This window comes from Ambystoma mexicanum, chromosome 5q (genome assembly GCF_040938575.1).
Source record: "Ambystoma mexicanum isolate Mex_15411 chromosome 5q, UKY_AmexF1_1, whole genome shotgun sequence".
In the NCBI taxonomy this organism is placed as follows: domain Eukaryota; kingdom Metazoa; phylum Chordata; class Amphibia; order Caudata; family Ambystomatidae; genus Ambystoma; species Ambystoma mexicanum.
In genome coordinates, this window is record NC_090933.1 from 1383136148 (window position 1) to 1383151996 (window position 15849).

Below are 15849 nucleotides of genomic sequence, written 5' to 3' on the forward strand. Positions count from 1 at the left end.
TGTGGGGGGAGGAGGGTGAGGGTGTGTGGGGGAGTTGTGGGGAAGGGGGAGGGGGGATGTTGGTGGTGGAGGGTTAGTGCACTTTCATCTTCATTGGAAATTTCAATACACCTGTTGTGTTAAAAAAAATAACTTGAGTGGACATTCATCATTGCGCATGTGTCATTTATTCATATACAGTGCATAGTGTACATGTACCCCCACACCCAGTGCCCTCTGTCCAACTATCATGTCACCCTCTGCAGCCATGTGTGTCAGAAATATTGTGCAATCACTGACTGACACACAGCACGTCACTCCTGTGTATCGGCACCGCGATGATGTGCAGCCACATCTTCTTCATCCCCTTCGTCATCACCAGGCGGCAGCAGTTCCATGTCAGGGGGCAGGGGCACGTTCCATCAGATACACATGTTGTGCAGCATCACACATGCCATGATGATCTTGGCCACCTTCTCATACCTGTAGAGGAGTGCCCCACCCGACCGGCTGAGGCAGCGAAACCATGCCTTCAACAGGCCAAAGGTCTGCTCGATGACCACACGGGTACGGGTGTGGGAACAATTGTAGTCCTCCTTGTGCCTGTTCTGTGGGTTTCGGACAGGGGTGAGGAGCCACGGTTTGAAGGGATAGCCACTGTTACCTGCATGGGAGGCAAAAAAAGGTATATGTGAGTCGATTCATGATGGACAGCTGTACTAATCACACATGCCTGTAGATTATCGTTGGTCACATGCACATGTCCCTGGTTGTATGCACACCATTTTTAGGCCCTCAATGTGTCCTGTGCCATGGAATAGTGGCATGGTGTGCATCTTCAAGATGATACACAGTGTGCTCTGCCGTCTTGTAGTTCATGCATTGTGTACGCATACAGCTGTGTTCATGTCTAATTTGTGATGAGTTGTGTTCTGTATGATTTTCTGCCTGGGAGCGTTGGCAGTAGGCTCTGCACTGTTCGGCATTCAGCGCTGATTTTGCACATGGTGACATGCAGCATTCCTGTGGTTGTGGCGGCCCTGTGACAGACAGGGGATTCCCTTGGTGGTTTTGTTCAATGCACTCCCATGGATGCCTGTCCTGTGTGGTGATTTTCCGGAGACAGCAACATAGTGCATATTCACTGCATGTTGCTGCATGGTGTTACGGAGGGTGAGGTCTGCTGATGAGTAGGGCACGTGTTGTGGGATATGGGGTGGTTTACTGTTAGTCATGTTGTGATAGGTCCACCTTACTTCATTCCTATGGGATTTGGGTGTCATGTTCTGTTTGGGATGCTTTGGGGCGCAGTGTTTTGTGATGTGCACATCTTGCTGTCACATCAACATTGACACCATGGTGGTGTGTGCATCTCTCCCCCCATTTCAGTACCATGTGCCTGTCATGCAATTTACAAAGTATCCAGGCACGTTGTCCAGCATGTCGCTCCATGTAGCGTGGTAGTGTGAAGTTCCGCAGGACCATAGAGTCATGGGTTGATCCTGGGATATCGGGCACAACAATGTGTGATGATCTTGCTGGCGTCACATATTATCTGCACATTGAGGGAGTGGTATTGCTTGCGGTTGTGGTACACCACCTCCATGGCATGCGGGACCACCAACTCCACGTGGGTGCAGTCAAGGGCACCTATACAATTGGGCTTGCCTGCCAGTGCATGGAAGCCAACTTTTGTATCAAAGACCTCCTGGGGAGTCCGTGGTAGGAATATGTAGTCCATTGTGTGCTTGAGGAGGGCATCCAGCACTTGGTTCAGAATGCGAGAAAATAAAGGTTGTGATATGCCATGCATGTGTCCCACTGTGTGCTGGTAGGTGCCTGTGGCAAGGAAGTGGAGCACCAACACTACCTTTAGTAGAGGGGGGATGGCGGTGCGTATGTCGATGAGGCTGACAATGTCATCGTGTATCATGTCCATGATGGTGTCCCGGTCCAGACGCTACAGGGTGTGGATCGGCTCAGGGGTTATGTTTAATGGACTGGCTCTGATGCGAGGGATTGGGGGCTGCCTGCGTGGTACCGCTGGCTGCACTGGTGGGGCATGCTGGGCCTTGTTAGGCAGAATCCTATGAAGTTCCCTTAGGGAGCACTACAGAAGATTAGAACTACAGGTATATGCAATAAATCCCCTTTGGTATCAGTCCGTACCACAAAGATTTAGTTGGTAGCTGAGCAGTCAGACTAATCTCAAGAGGGAAATGAGCAGTATTCAGGGTTTACACAATAGGACTACAGTACTATGGTACAAGGAAACACTGACCAAAGCTTTGTATCGAAAATAATATATATATATTTATTTTACACACTTCTAGTTCAACACACACATCACTATTATTAAAGCAAGTTAAAACAGTCAAGAAAAGTATACACAACTCCCTATTTAAATTGTGAACAAGTTTGAGCAAGAGTGAAAACTGAGCAAAATGGCAGAAGTGTAAACGAAGCAGAAATGGCACTCTAACAATTTCTCAAAAAGGGAGGGAAAGGTCAAGTATACAACGTTAGACTCTTCAACACACCAGCAACACTTCCCAAGTGGATTTTGAACAAGTTAGGCCAGGCATCAACAATGCTTTGGTGAAAACCGAGCAAAATGGCACTTCAACAATACTTGAGAGGGAAGGAGAGGTGGTTATAAGAGTTGTAGGTGCACCAACACATTTCTTGAGGAAAAGCAATCTAGAGAAGGCAGTTGTAACAGATTTTGCCAAAGTCAATAGGCCTGTGCCAGAGTCAGTGGTACAGGCAATGGGCCTCATTAGGACCCAGGCGGACTTCGCGGTGCTAAATGCACCGCGAAGCATGGCGGAAAGCCGCCGATAGCGCCATGGGGGTTGGCGGATTTACCGCCCCATTCCGACCTCGGCGGAGCGGTAAATCCCCAATCCCCATTCTGCCCTTCCCCATTCCCATTTTTGCCCCATAGGGTATAATGGGAGTGGGGAAGGAGTTAATTACGCCACCGTAAAATACGGTGGCGTAATTAACAACGAGGTCCCGTAGCGCCATGGTTTTCTCCGCCTGGTAAAACCAGGCGGAAAAGGCCGCCATGGCGCTACGGGAACTCGTAGTATGGCGGAGAGGTACGCCATGCACTACGCTGGCGTAACACCCTCTCCGCCAGGGTCCTAATGAGGCCCAATGTGCCCAGGATCAAACTGTTCTAGTAGCTGCAGTCAAGTCTTTGTTTAACGAATTGAAAAGGAGGGTGCAGAACGTAAAAGACAATGGGCCTCATTACGACACTGGCGGTACGGGGTAAACGGCGCCTTAAAAGGTGCCGGCGCCGTTTACCCCGTACCGCCTCATTATGAGGTCCCCTCGCGGGACCCAGGAAGCAATGCCTGGTCAAACCAGGTGTGCTTACCGGGTCCCGCGAGGGGAAGAGGGAGCAAACAACGGGCCAACTCATAATGGCCCATTGTTTGCTCCCTCTCCCATTCCCATTCAGCCCTATGGGGGCTGAAATGGGAATTGGGAAGGACCAGGTCCGGGTCCTTGGAGGGAGGAATTACCAGGCCTTCCGAACTCGGAATGGCCCGGTTATTCCTCATTCTGAGGACCCAGACCCGGACGCGATTTCAGCGGCAGCCATGCCGCCAATAGCGGCATGCCTACCGCCAAACTCGTAATGAGGGCCAATGTTAGTCAATAGGGGCGGCCAACCCAGGAGGTAAGCAAAGGATTTCAAGCACCTTTAGCAGTACCCCTCGAAACGGGAGGCCTGGCGGAACAATGTACCTGAAAAAGTGGAAGCGGCTCCTGCGGTGGCGGTGGTTCCTGGCAGCTCCTGCAGTTCGTGGTATCCAGCAGAGGAAGAGAGGCTCTCGTTGTGGGGGAAGATTCGAGTTACTGCACTGCCCAGGGAAGAAGCCAGACGCGGTGTTGCCGAAACGGATTAAAAGGTACGCTCCTTTAAATCATGGTTGTGGTGGATGGGTGGCTGGCTATCCAAACTCCGAGTGCAGGGCACTGTCAATTCGACCAAGGCAGGTCCTGGAAGGCGATTGGCGAGCTGGTTGGTCCCACCAGCTCAAAGGAAGAAGGCTCTTGCAGGTGAAGATCTTCTCTTGTCGGAGAAAAGTGGTGAGGATCTGCAGCAGGGCTTCACCAGTGGTTCAGTCGTTGCAGATGTCTTCAGCTTCTCTCCTCTTTGGTTTCTTAGTTCTAGAACGTCTTGCTCTTCCAGTCCCCAGGTCCCTGCTTTTATGCAGAAAATCCCCCATTCATACAGCCTAGCTGTCACTCAAACAGTGGAGTGGTCGTCCTGGCGAGAGACCCTCCAGCCTATCAGGGCATAGTGCGACTTGGGTTGCTGAGGCAACCCTGTCCAGGGTGCCTACTCCCCCTCCCACACAATGGGTGTACCCCAGACTCAGTGGCACTGAGAGGAGGGCTTCTTGGCAGAAGCCCGCCAAAAGGACGAACAAAGGATCCCCGAGATGGGTTAGGATTTCAGAGAAAGACATAAATATTATTAAAGTTCCGGCAAAAAAACCCTACCGGATTAAAGTTAATAAAAAGATAAACCAGTGGTTCGTTAGAGGCTGTCAGTAAAAGTGGTAGCCTCGAACAATGGGAAAATCCCATAGGAAAATATTTGCGGTTGAATATTTACGATAGTAACCACTACCATCAGCCAGAACATTTGGAGAGAGGGACTTGACAGTACCCTCTCGAAAATGAACACCAGGGAAAAAGTATTAACCCTTTCCAGTACTAAGATGGTTTATACTGGTTTTGTTCATAAATATTGACTAGTAAAGTCAATGGGGACTTTACATGCCCTGGGAGACAGTAGTCAGTTTCAGGGTATGGAGTCTATTGGCCTCATTATGAGCTGTTAGCTCCATGGCTGCCTCCAAACCGGCCTCCTTTACCGGGTTCCTGCAATGGGGACTTACCGGGTTACTCCGACATAGGAGGACCCGGTAAGTCCTCTTTTCAGGAACCATTCCCCATTCCCATTCGAGCCCCATAGGGCTCAATGGGAATGGGGAGGGAGGTAATAACGGGCTCATAACAACTGGCCCGTTATTACCTCCCTCTTCCCCTCGCGGGACCCAGAAAGGACACCTGGTTTTACCAGTCGTTCGATCCGGTCCCGCAAAGGGAACCTCCTGATCAGCCCTGACGGAATGAAGGGGGCCGGTCCCGTACCGGCCCCCTTCATTCCGTGAGCGCAAGGGTTATAATGAGGCCCCATATTTGGGGGTCACTGTGACACCCCTGTGTTACTGCACTGAGGCTGCTGTGTAACACACATGTAAACAGATGGTACCTATGAGGGTGAGAAAAAACCCCATAGACCATAAGCACAAAAATAGCCTAAAACACACATCAGCAATCTGTCTAAGAGTGGGAAAAAGAGTCTCACTCTTAGCAGGAGAAAAAGGTAAACCCTTAAAATCCAGCAAAGCTGCTGGGGGACTCTATAGGTAAGGGAAATTAGCAATAGAATGAGAATTCTCCCTAACACTCGCCCCCCCCCAGACTAAGGGACAGGAGGATCTAATCCACTCCTGATTATTATTATTATTATTATTTATTCAAATTTGTTAAGCGCACAATACAGCCCGGGGGCTAGTTACAGCAATAGGAAGAACTTAGTTACACATATGGTAATGTACATACAAGATGAATGCAATTGTCATTGTATATTGAGTTGGCAGTAGAGGGTGGTGTGTTAGTTGAAGAAGGAGGTTTTGAGATTTTTTCTGAAAGCTGTGTGAGAGCTTTCTGCTCTTAGCGCAGGGGGGAGTTTATTCCAAAATGTAGGAGCTATGTATGGGAATCCTAAGCCTCCTGCCTTGGCCTTATTGATTCTTGGTACAGTGAGTTGGTTAGCGTAGCATGATCTGGTGGGTTTGGTAGAGCTGAAGGTGATACGCTCTTTGACTGGGAGCCAGTGAACGGATGGTCTTGCTTGTGAGATGTGGTCCTTTTTTGAGATGCTTAAAGCCGCTCTGAGTGCATTATTTTGGGTGACCTGGAGTCTGTTTAAGTTTTTTACATTGGTACCCGCTAGAAGGGCGTTGCAATAGTCAAGTTTTGTGCCTATAGTGGCTCTTGCTATTGAGAGACAATTTTCTTCGGTTAGGAAAGGTTTGATGGCGTCGATTAATATGGAGCTTAATGCAGAGGCGGAGACAATTGCGATAACTTGTTTATTCATGGAGAGGGTTGCATCAATGTGTACACCCAACGTTTTAACAGAGGCTAAAACTGATGATGGTGCAGTTGTCTATGTTGAAGTTGAGGTAGAGACTCTCTAGTTTGGCAAGTGTAGACTTTTGAGCAATAATAAGGATCTCAGTTTTATACCAATTAAGACATTGGGCCTCATTAGGACCCAGGCGGTAAGGGGTTTACGGCGGCGTAAACAGCGCCGACCCTTACCGCCTGATTCCGAGGTCCCTTAGCGCCATGGAGGTTTTAACACCTGCTTTTAGCAGGTGTTAAAATCCATGGCACTAAGGGACCTTGCTGTTAATTACGCCACCGTAATTTACGGTGGCGTAATTAACGCCTTCCCCACTCCCATTATGCCCTATGGGGCAAAAATGGGAATGGGGAAGGGTAAATGGGTTAATGGGGACTTACCGCCCCACTCACCTCGGAATGGGGCGGTAAGTCCGCCAACCACCATGGCGTAAACATAGTTTACGCCATGGTGGTAAAGGTACGACTCAGGCGGTAACTTACTGCCTGGGTCGTAATGAGGCCCATTGGCCGTTAGTGGCCATCCATGTTTGAATGGTGGTGTAAATTTCTTTTAGGGCTAAGGCGTCTGCGTGGGAAGAGCCTGTTAGAGGTAGGAGCACTTGGGTATCGTCTGCATAGTTGGTGTATGCGATCCCAAGTGCATCCAGTTTATCAAATCGAGGCTTAGTGAAAAGGTTATACAGCGTGGGGGCTGTACATGAGCCTTGTGGGACACCGCAGTGTTGTATTGTAGGAGCTGCATTGGAAGTATTTGAGAACACTTTCATAGCCCTCCCTTCCAGAAAGGATGTGATCCATGAAGTGGCGTGGTGGGAGAAATGTGCTGAGTGAGTGAGGTGTGTGGTGAGGGTTTTATGGTCTACGAGGTCGAACGCCGCTGAGAGGTCAAGGAGGAGGAGGAGTGCGGGTTTGCCTGTTTCCAAGATCTTGGTCATTTGGTTTTTGAGGTCCAAGAGGGCCGTCTCTGTACCGAAGGCGATTGGCGAACTGGTTGGTCCCACCAGCTCAAGGGGAGAAGGCTCTTGCAGGTGAAGATCTTCTCTTGTTGGAGAAAAGTGGTGAGGATCTGCAGCAGGGCTTCACCGGTGGTTCAGTCATTGCAGATGTCTTCAGCTTCTCTAATCTTCGGTTTCTTAGTTCCAGATGCGACGTCTTGCTCTTCCAGTCCTCAGGTCCCTGCTTTTATGCAGAAAATCCCCCATTCATACAGCCTAGCTGTCACTGAAACAGTGGAGTGGTCATCCTGGCGGGAGACCCTCCAGCCTATCAGGGCAGAGTGCGACCTTGGTTGCTGAGGCAACCGAGTCCAGGGTGCTTACTCCCCCTCCCACATAATGGGTCTACCCCAGACTCAGCGGCGCCGAGAGGAGGGCTTCTTGGCAGAAGTCCACCAGAAGGACGAACAAAGGATCCCTGACCTGGGTTAGGATTTCAGAGAAAGACACAAGAAAGAAATATTATTAAAGTTCTGGCAAAAAAAACCTACCGGATTAAAGTTAATAAAAAGATAAACGGGCGGTTCGTTAGAGGCTGTCAGTAAAAGTGGTAGCCTCGAACAATGGGAAAATGCCCTAGGAAAATATTTGCGGTCGAATATTTACGGGAGTAACCACTGCCACCAGCCAGAATCTTTGGAGAGAAGGACTGTACGGTACCCTCTTGAAAATGAACACCAGGGAAAAATTATTAAGCCTTTCCAGTACTTCCATAGTAAGATGGTTTGTACTGGTTTTGTTCATAACTATTGACTAATAAAGTCAATGGGGACTTTGCATGCCCTGGGAGACAGTAGTCAGTCCCAGGGTATGGAGTCTATGTTTGGGGGTCACTATGACACCCCTGTGTTACTGCACTGAGGGTGCTGTGTAACACACATGTAAACAGATGGTACCTATGAGGGTGAGAAAAAAACCCATAGACCATAAGCACAAAAATAGCCTAAAACACACATCAGCAATCTGTCTAAGAGTGGGAAAAAGAGTTTCATTCTTAGCAGGACAAAAAAACAAACCCTTCAAATCCAGCAAAGCTGCTGGGGGACTCTATAGGTAAGGGAAATTAGCCATGTAATGAGAATTCTCCCTAACAGGCCTGTCTCACCCTCCTTCTCCTCCTGCGTCTCCTCTGTGGTGCCTGCTGTTGTTGTTGCTGGTGTGGCAATGCATGCATGTCCTCCATCCCCAGTATTGCTACTACTATTGGAATCATCTTGGTGTGGGAGGGGGTGTGGTGTGTGGGTGTGCTCCTTTTGTGCTGGCCCAGACTCCATTGCCTCAACCTGTGCTGATTGTGTGCACCTATGGCAGTTGGGAACACTGCACGTAGCATTTTGTGGTTGGTCACAATGCCGGCATTACCGGCATGCCGGTATCCCCTGTTAGCGCCTTCATGATGCCGGTATTTGCTTGTCCGCCTGACTTGTGATTTCCTCCCATTAGCGGCATTCCGGTATTGCTGGTATGATGGCCCGCTGCCCGCGCCAATGCCGCTATTAGAGGCACCGTTACTAACGGTTGTGTAACGGTTGTGATGGCCCGGTAAGTCCTCATTCGAGGGACCCGGGCCTGTATTGCGGTAAGGAGGCAAACATTCCGCTAAAAGCGGCATGGGTACCTCCTACCTCCTGATGAGGGCCAATGTCTCCACTTGGCCTAAATGAAGACTACTACGTAGGACCATACCTTTGAATCAAAAACAAACTAGTTACAACACATCATCATCAACTAGGAATGTACCATAAACTAGGAATGTATCCCTATGAACAACCAGAATTCCCAACTGTGACGATACCAGAAATTACCTGAAGAGACAAGGCTGAACCATGAACTATTCTTGAATGAATAACTATTGTTAATTATGGTATTCAGTTTATTACAATAGTGAAAGATAATGCATGTCTGATAATGTTAGACAATGAATGTATTATCTATCATAACATTGGAAAGGGAATAACAAGGCACCTCATACTGGCAAAGATCCGAACGACTATTGAATCCATAACTATATATATGTACAGTGTAATAATGATGTTCAACTATCAGAGGCGAATAGGAGATAAAAAGAACCTCCTTAGATAATCATTGTTTACCACTCAGTATACATGATCCCCATTAAGGAGAATACAATGACATTGGTTACAAGGGACAAGTATATATGGAAATTCATTTACATTGTAGAAATGTAGAATTCCCCAATTTAGAGAGATGAACCAATCATAAGCAAGCAATTTGCACCATAAGGTCTTACCTTTTGAAAAATCATGACATTGATTGAAGTGGTCTTAATATATTTGACTGATGCTTTCACATCACATTGGCTAATATGAAAAATATAAAACGAATCACAAGGCCATTAGGTGATAGATAAAAATAGTCACCATAGTATGTCACGAGCTGTTAAGTATAACATTTCAAACCAAAAATTGGTCAACATCATGTCAAAGAATAGCAATCTTTCACGAATGATTATTCAGGAATTTTATTTAGTATATTTATACTCTTAACAACATTAGTAACTGATTATTGGAGCCTGTAAATTAATAAGAAATAAAAACATGAAAATCAGGAGGATAAACATAAGAAAAGGTACATTTCTCCAACACAAATTTCTGTTTACATCCATGATGTCATCTGCGTCAGACGCAATGTAATGACGTCACGGGAGTGTAATGATGCGACTATGAATAGCGGCCATTTTCCTTGCTCTGAATCTCATGGCTGGAGAATTGGGAGAATCCAGATCCATCGGGGGTCTCACACTCGGGTAAACTCTAGATTTAGGTTTTAACACAACCCAAGAACATCTCTAAGATGCTTGGCCCTTTTATTTTGATTTTTTAACAAATTTGACATCTAACATTGGGTGAATAACCTAATGACACATTTGTTCACAGAATTCGGTGGATGTTAAAATCTTTCTGAAATGGAGTTCAATTTTTGGACAAACAGTTCACACATTCAGCTCTTGATCCTTTACCTGTCCTCAGATTCAGGTAATCTCCTTCTAAAAATGATTTTCCAAATAAGCATTACTCATTAATAATTGTTATACATTGTGGAATACTCAACCGATAAGATACATTTACATGTATATATTTCTTCACAGCCAGAAGAGACATCGTATGGCAATATGAGCTAAGGTGGCAGTGCCTAGGGCATTGGATTCTAGCATCAATAAATATGCCAGTACTAGGAGCACAAGACTATAACACGTGTAAGTAATGATCCCAAACATTAACACTATCTCAGTAAGCATAATGATATGTCATCTATCTAGTGTACACATGAAGTGACTAGGAGGACGATAATACGGAACAACTGGAAACACACAGGAGTTTTATCACAGTGATAAAGAGAACACATAGACCCTCCATCCTTAGATAGACATGGATGAGAAGACAGCACAGGTCAGCAGGGTGATATAATGCTGAAGTGATTGTGAATTACAAAGAAAAGAAAAGTGTTTGAGATGAATAGGGAATATACAGAAAAGTGGTGACTTCCATTACTGAATTGGTTAACTTGTGGATAGTAATAACATAGGTAAGTGCGATGGAACACATGGTTCTCCATTGGCACAATGCACGACCTGATATATGAGTTTCTTTTGAAAAATCAGAAATTGGAATTAGTGTTCAAATACTATAATTTGAAGATGGTATTAATAATTTTTTGTAATCTGTACAGAGTAAGAAAAATACTGATTATGTTTTTCAAATATATTATTTACTAGCTGTCCCTGGCCACGCGTTGCTGTGGCTCAGTCTGGTTAAATGGAAAAGAAAGAAAAGAGAAAGTGCACCGTTCTAATATGTTTAATTTCACAATGCTTGTTGGTATACAATATTTTTTGTTGTTCCATTGTCTGTGCAGATATAGAGATTGTCGGGTTTGCTGACTGTAGAATCCACAACATATAATTGTCCATGTGAGAAGCAATCCGTGTCTAGATCTAAACCTCACAATTCTAAAGATTGGCCTTGAGCTTTGTTGATGGTGATTGCAAACGCAAGTTGGCATGAATTGAGCTGTTACGATTTCTGCGCCGAACGAAGTCATTTGGAAGCATGAGTTGTATTTCCTGATGTTAGATAGGAAATGCTTTGATTCAGTGGTATATCCGGCAAGCAAAGTTTTTAATGGCTCTGGCGGTTCTCCAAGTTGAGGCAGTTTAATTTTCTCGGCGGCACAACACATTCCTTTCGTTTCTCCATTAAATTTCAGAGCCTTGCAATAAGGACACCCTACAGTCATAGTGCCGATGAGAACATGCCGGCTCAAACTATAATCATCAGCTGGGTTGTACCGGAATGCAAGGCGATTGTAATCGCGTAATTGCTGAGCACGGAGTTGTGTTTGATGCTGATCTGCTGTTTCTCGTTGACGTCTTTCAGCCACTCTCAGCCTGTCGCGTTCATTCTGTTGAGAACGAAGCAGATCAGAAGCTGCAGAATGCGATCGCCGTGCTCGCAACCGTGCATCCTGACGTCTGGCTGCACGTCGCTCTGCTGCTTCCTCAGCACGTATTTGAGCCATTCTAAATCGGAAACATTGAAATGGAATCTTAAAATAGTAAAATATTTAGTATAGCGTGTGTTGCTTTTACGTCCAACTGATGGGGCTGTTTTTCAGTAAAATATTTAGTATAGCGTGTGTTGCTTTACCCTCCAACAGATGGCGCTGTTTTTCAGAAAAAGCATGTTTTTACCTGTCATAGGTGTGACATCTATGTATAGTAGGTATATAAAAACACATGCATATTCGAATGCAACATTGTGTCAAAATTTCAAAGCAATCAGTGGAGAACTTTCGGAGATTTAAGATTTTTAACAAACGAACACTTACATTTGTATTTATATCGATAGAAACAATAGGCCCTGAAGAAGAGAAATATATTCTCATAACGCGTCGGGCATTAAAGAACCAGAATTTAAAACAAAACATTTTGGAAAATCTTCTTTTGAGAACAATTATTATTTGAACATTTGAATAACATTTCCTTTTGGATTAAATTATTGTTTAACAACCTTACATTGAGATCTAAAAACATTCTAAAAAGTTGGGCTTATTAATTGAACCAATCACACTGTGCAGGGGACGCAAGTTCTCCAAAGTGGGAACTTTTTTGTTTCAATCCATCCTATCTGAGGTCCAATGCAATCATTCTGGCTCACACCTAATAGCCTCATTCAAAGCCTTACATCAAATGACTTTGATTTTACTTCACTTTTCCCCCCAGAATTACATTTTTCTTACTACCAACCTTTTTGTTTCACTTATACTCAAGTAGTTCATGCAGCAGAATACATACTTTGAATGGAATTTGTAGGGGCCCTCAGTCTGATGGATATAAGTCTCTGAATCAATGATAACCCCTGGCATTGCTTTGGTCAGGCTTGGCCTCCCTGCCACTAATATGAGCAGTCCTGCCCAAACTGCCGAACCACAAGGCCTAAAAATGCTTGCTCTGGCTTGTGTTCCAGTGAATGTAATGTGTCAGGGTCCTCAGCTGTTTATGCACCTGGTGTAGAAATCTGTGTCCAAGCATCGCCACCTGCCATTGATTCTTTGCTACAATTAACCATCGTATTAGGCATTATTGGAACAACTGTTATATTCCCACATATACAAACCTACTTTCAATTATAGAAATCAACGTGGTAGTTTGAAACAATAGATACCTTATAAATGAGAAGTTTGAAATGTAAGTAAGATTAAAAGTGCAGTTAAAAAAGCACCACAGGATCTTGCTAGACAGCTGTAGGCTGCCTGCTTGAGCATGTGTGCTACCTCACTTAGAGGTGTGCATGGCACTCCACATCCCTGGTCATTTCTGCTTTCATGGCTGTGGGGCATAAATCATTGTCCAGGGCAAGCAAAGAAATCCTGATCGGGCCGACTGCAGTACAGCTCCTCAGAATGCTAATCGCGAAATCCCCCCTGCCTGTTTTTACCCCCCTAGTCTCCACCCCTCACCCTAAGTCCCAGTGGTGATTTACTTTTTTTTAATTGCGTATAGTTAAAATACATTGAAAAAAAGCAAGAAAAAAAAGAAAGGAAAAACCCCACCACTGACCATGCCTCCTTTCTAGGGGGTGCAGGGGTTGGCCTTGTGGGGGCCTGGCCGCCTGGCACTCCTGCTGGAGCAGGGCCTGGTGGAAATGTCTGGGTTCAAAAGTAACACCATTGAAATGGGCCTGAGGGCATGGAAAAAGTGGGTATAACAAACAAACAACCTTTCCAACAGAGTGATACTGCAAACACAAATGCCCGTTTCTGGGTTCCATGTGGGGTCATGATATGAATTGGAAAGCACCTGCCTCTTGGAGCCTTCTGCTACTTCGGGTGGACTCTGGTATTTTCCTCTGTGTCTTCTCATTTACCTTCAGATTCTGCTTTTAGACTCCACCCGGCACTGGCAATTTCCACTTCATATTACCCCAGAAAGAAAGCGTTGTGAGACAGTGTTTCTCTTGGTGTGGGTCTGTAGGGAAGGATGGGAGCACCTTAGTGTGCTCTGGAATGGAGACAGGGAGGGGGCATCCTGGTGTGCTCTGGAATAAAGGGAGGGGGGCATCTTGGTATGGGTCTGGAGGTTGGGGTGAGGGTATCTTGGTAGCCTGGTGTGTGCTGGAATAAAGGGAGGGGGGCATCTTGGTGAGCTCTGGAATGTAGGGAGGGGGGTATCTTGGTGTGCTCTGGAATAAAGGGAGGGGGGCATCTTGGTATGGGTCTGGAATTGACGGAGGGGGATATCTTTGTGTGAGTCTGAAGGTTAGGATGAGGGTATCTTGGTATCTTGGTGTGCTCTGGAATAAAGGGAGGGGGCATCTTGATGTGCTCTGGAATGGAGGGGGCACCTTGGTGTGCTCAGAAATGGAGGGAGGGGTATCTTGGGGTGCTCTGGAATTGACAGAGGGGGATATCTTTGTGTGGGTCTGGAGGGCAGGATGTGGCATCTTGGTATGGTCTAGAGGGAGGGATTAGGGCATCTTGATGTGTGAAGGGAGGAAAGCATCATAATATAGATTGAGAGGGAGGGATGGGGCATCTTGCTGGGTTCTGGATCAGGGGGAGGGGGCATCTTCAGGTGGGTCTGGAGGGCAGGATAGGGGCATCATGGTATGTTCTAGAGGGAAGGATGGGACATCTTGATGGGGTCTGGAGGGTGGCATGGGGCATCTGTGTGTTTACCTGGAGGGTGGGATGGGGCATCTGTGGGTTGGGAGGGTGGGATCGGTCATCTATGGGGCACCTGCATGTGGGTCTGAATGGTGGGCTGGGGTATCTGGTTGTGGGCCAGGAGGGAGAGACATCGTGGGCAGGGTTGAACATTGCCAGGAGCCGAGAGCTAGTTAGCTCCTTCTTCTAATCAAGGAGAACCTGGTTAGCTTGAAACCAACAGCTGGCCAGAGCTGCTGGCTCAGCTGGCAATTGGTGCCGAACAAATATGTTACAATTACTTTTGACTGTTTGAAAATGCTAATAAGGAACAATTAGGGCACATCTTGTACACATTTAAACATAATGAAACATATGCAATGAACAAAAATGTTACAGTGGATCTCATGTGCTACATAGATTCCTGGTGAACTTGGTACTTTCTCCTGGTTCCCCAGTGGTAGCTCCTGCTTACTGGGTGATGCCTGACACCCAGACGCTGGTTTTAGCTCCTGCTCATTAAATCTTAATTTTGAACCCTGTTGGTTATAAATCTTGAGGAGTGAGCTGTGGTCTGCAGTGGCTTATGAGCTTGTTTTTATTTCTACTGTTTGGAGGCGGCCCCAGGGTTCCAGGAGTAGCTGACTCTATATCTCCCTCATTAAACCACAGAATGGAGCGTAGTGAGGTCGAGTGAGCTGTGGTCTGCAGTGGCTTATAATCTTGTTTTCATTTCTACTGTTTGGAGGCGGCCCCAGGGTTCAAACCCCCAACAGTGGCGACGAAGGTGGGATGGATGCTCGCATTGCTTGAGTACGGGGTCACGCTGGTGTACCGGCCAGGAGCTAACAATGCAGCGGACTACCTCTCCCGGCATCCCGGAGTGCGTGGGGGAGTGGTAGGAGACACCTGCGCAGAAGAGGCGGACGACCATGTCCGGATGGTAGAGGAAGGAGCAACACCAAATGCGATGCCCCTGTCGGAGCTGGAGGCTGCAGCGGCCGAGGATGGGTGCTTCCAAATACTGAAGCAGTCGATGCAGAGCGGATCCTGGAAGTTCGTCTTGGAAGCTCTCGCGGGGCGGACCCATGAGGCGAAGACCGCCCTTGAACAACTGTGGAAAGTGAAAGACGAGCTGTCATTCTCGGAGTCGGGACTCCTACTCCGAGGGGATTGCATAGTGGTCCCCCACTCCAAAGTAGGTGATGTGATCACTCTGGCCCATCACCGGCATCAGGGTGCCGCCAAGACTAAGGCAAGGCTGCGGATGAAGGTCTGGTTCCCGGAGCTGGAGAAAAGGGTCGATGACTTTGTGGCAGCCTGCGTATGGTGTCAGGCAGCCTCCCCGGTGCAGAGAGAACCCGCCATCGAAGCCATGCCTCGGGGGACCAGGCCCTGGGAGGTCGTTCATGCGGACTTTGGGTCCACGTCCGTGGGCACCCACTTTCTGGCCATAGTTGATGAG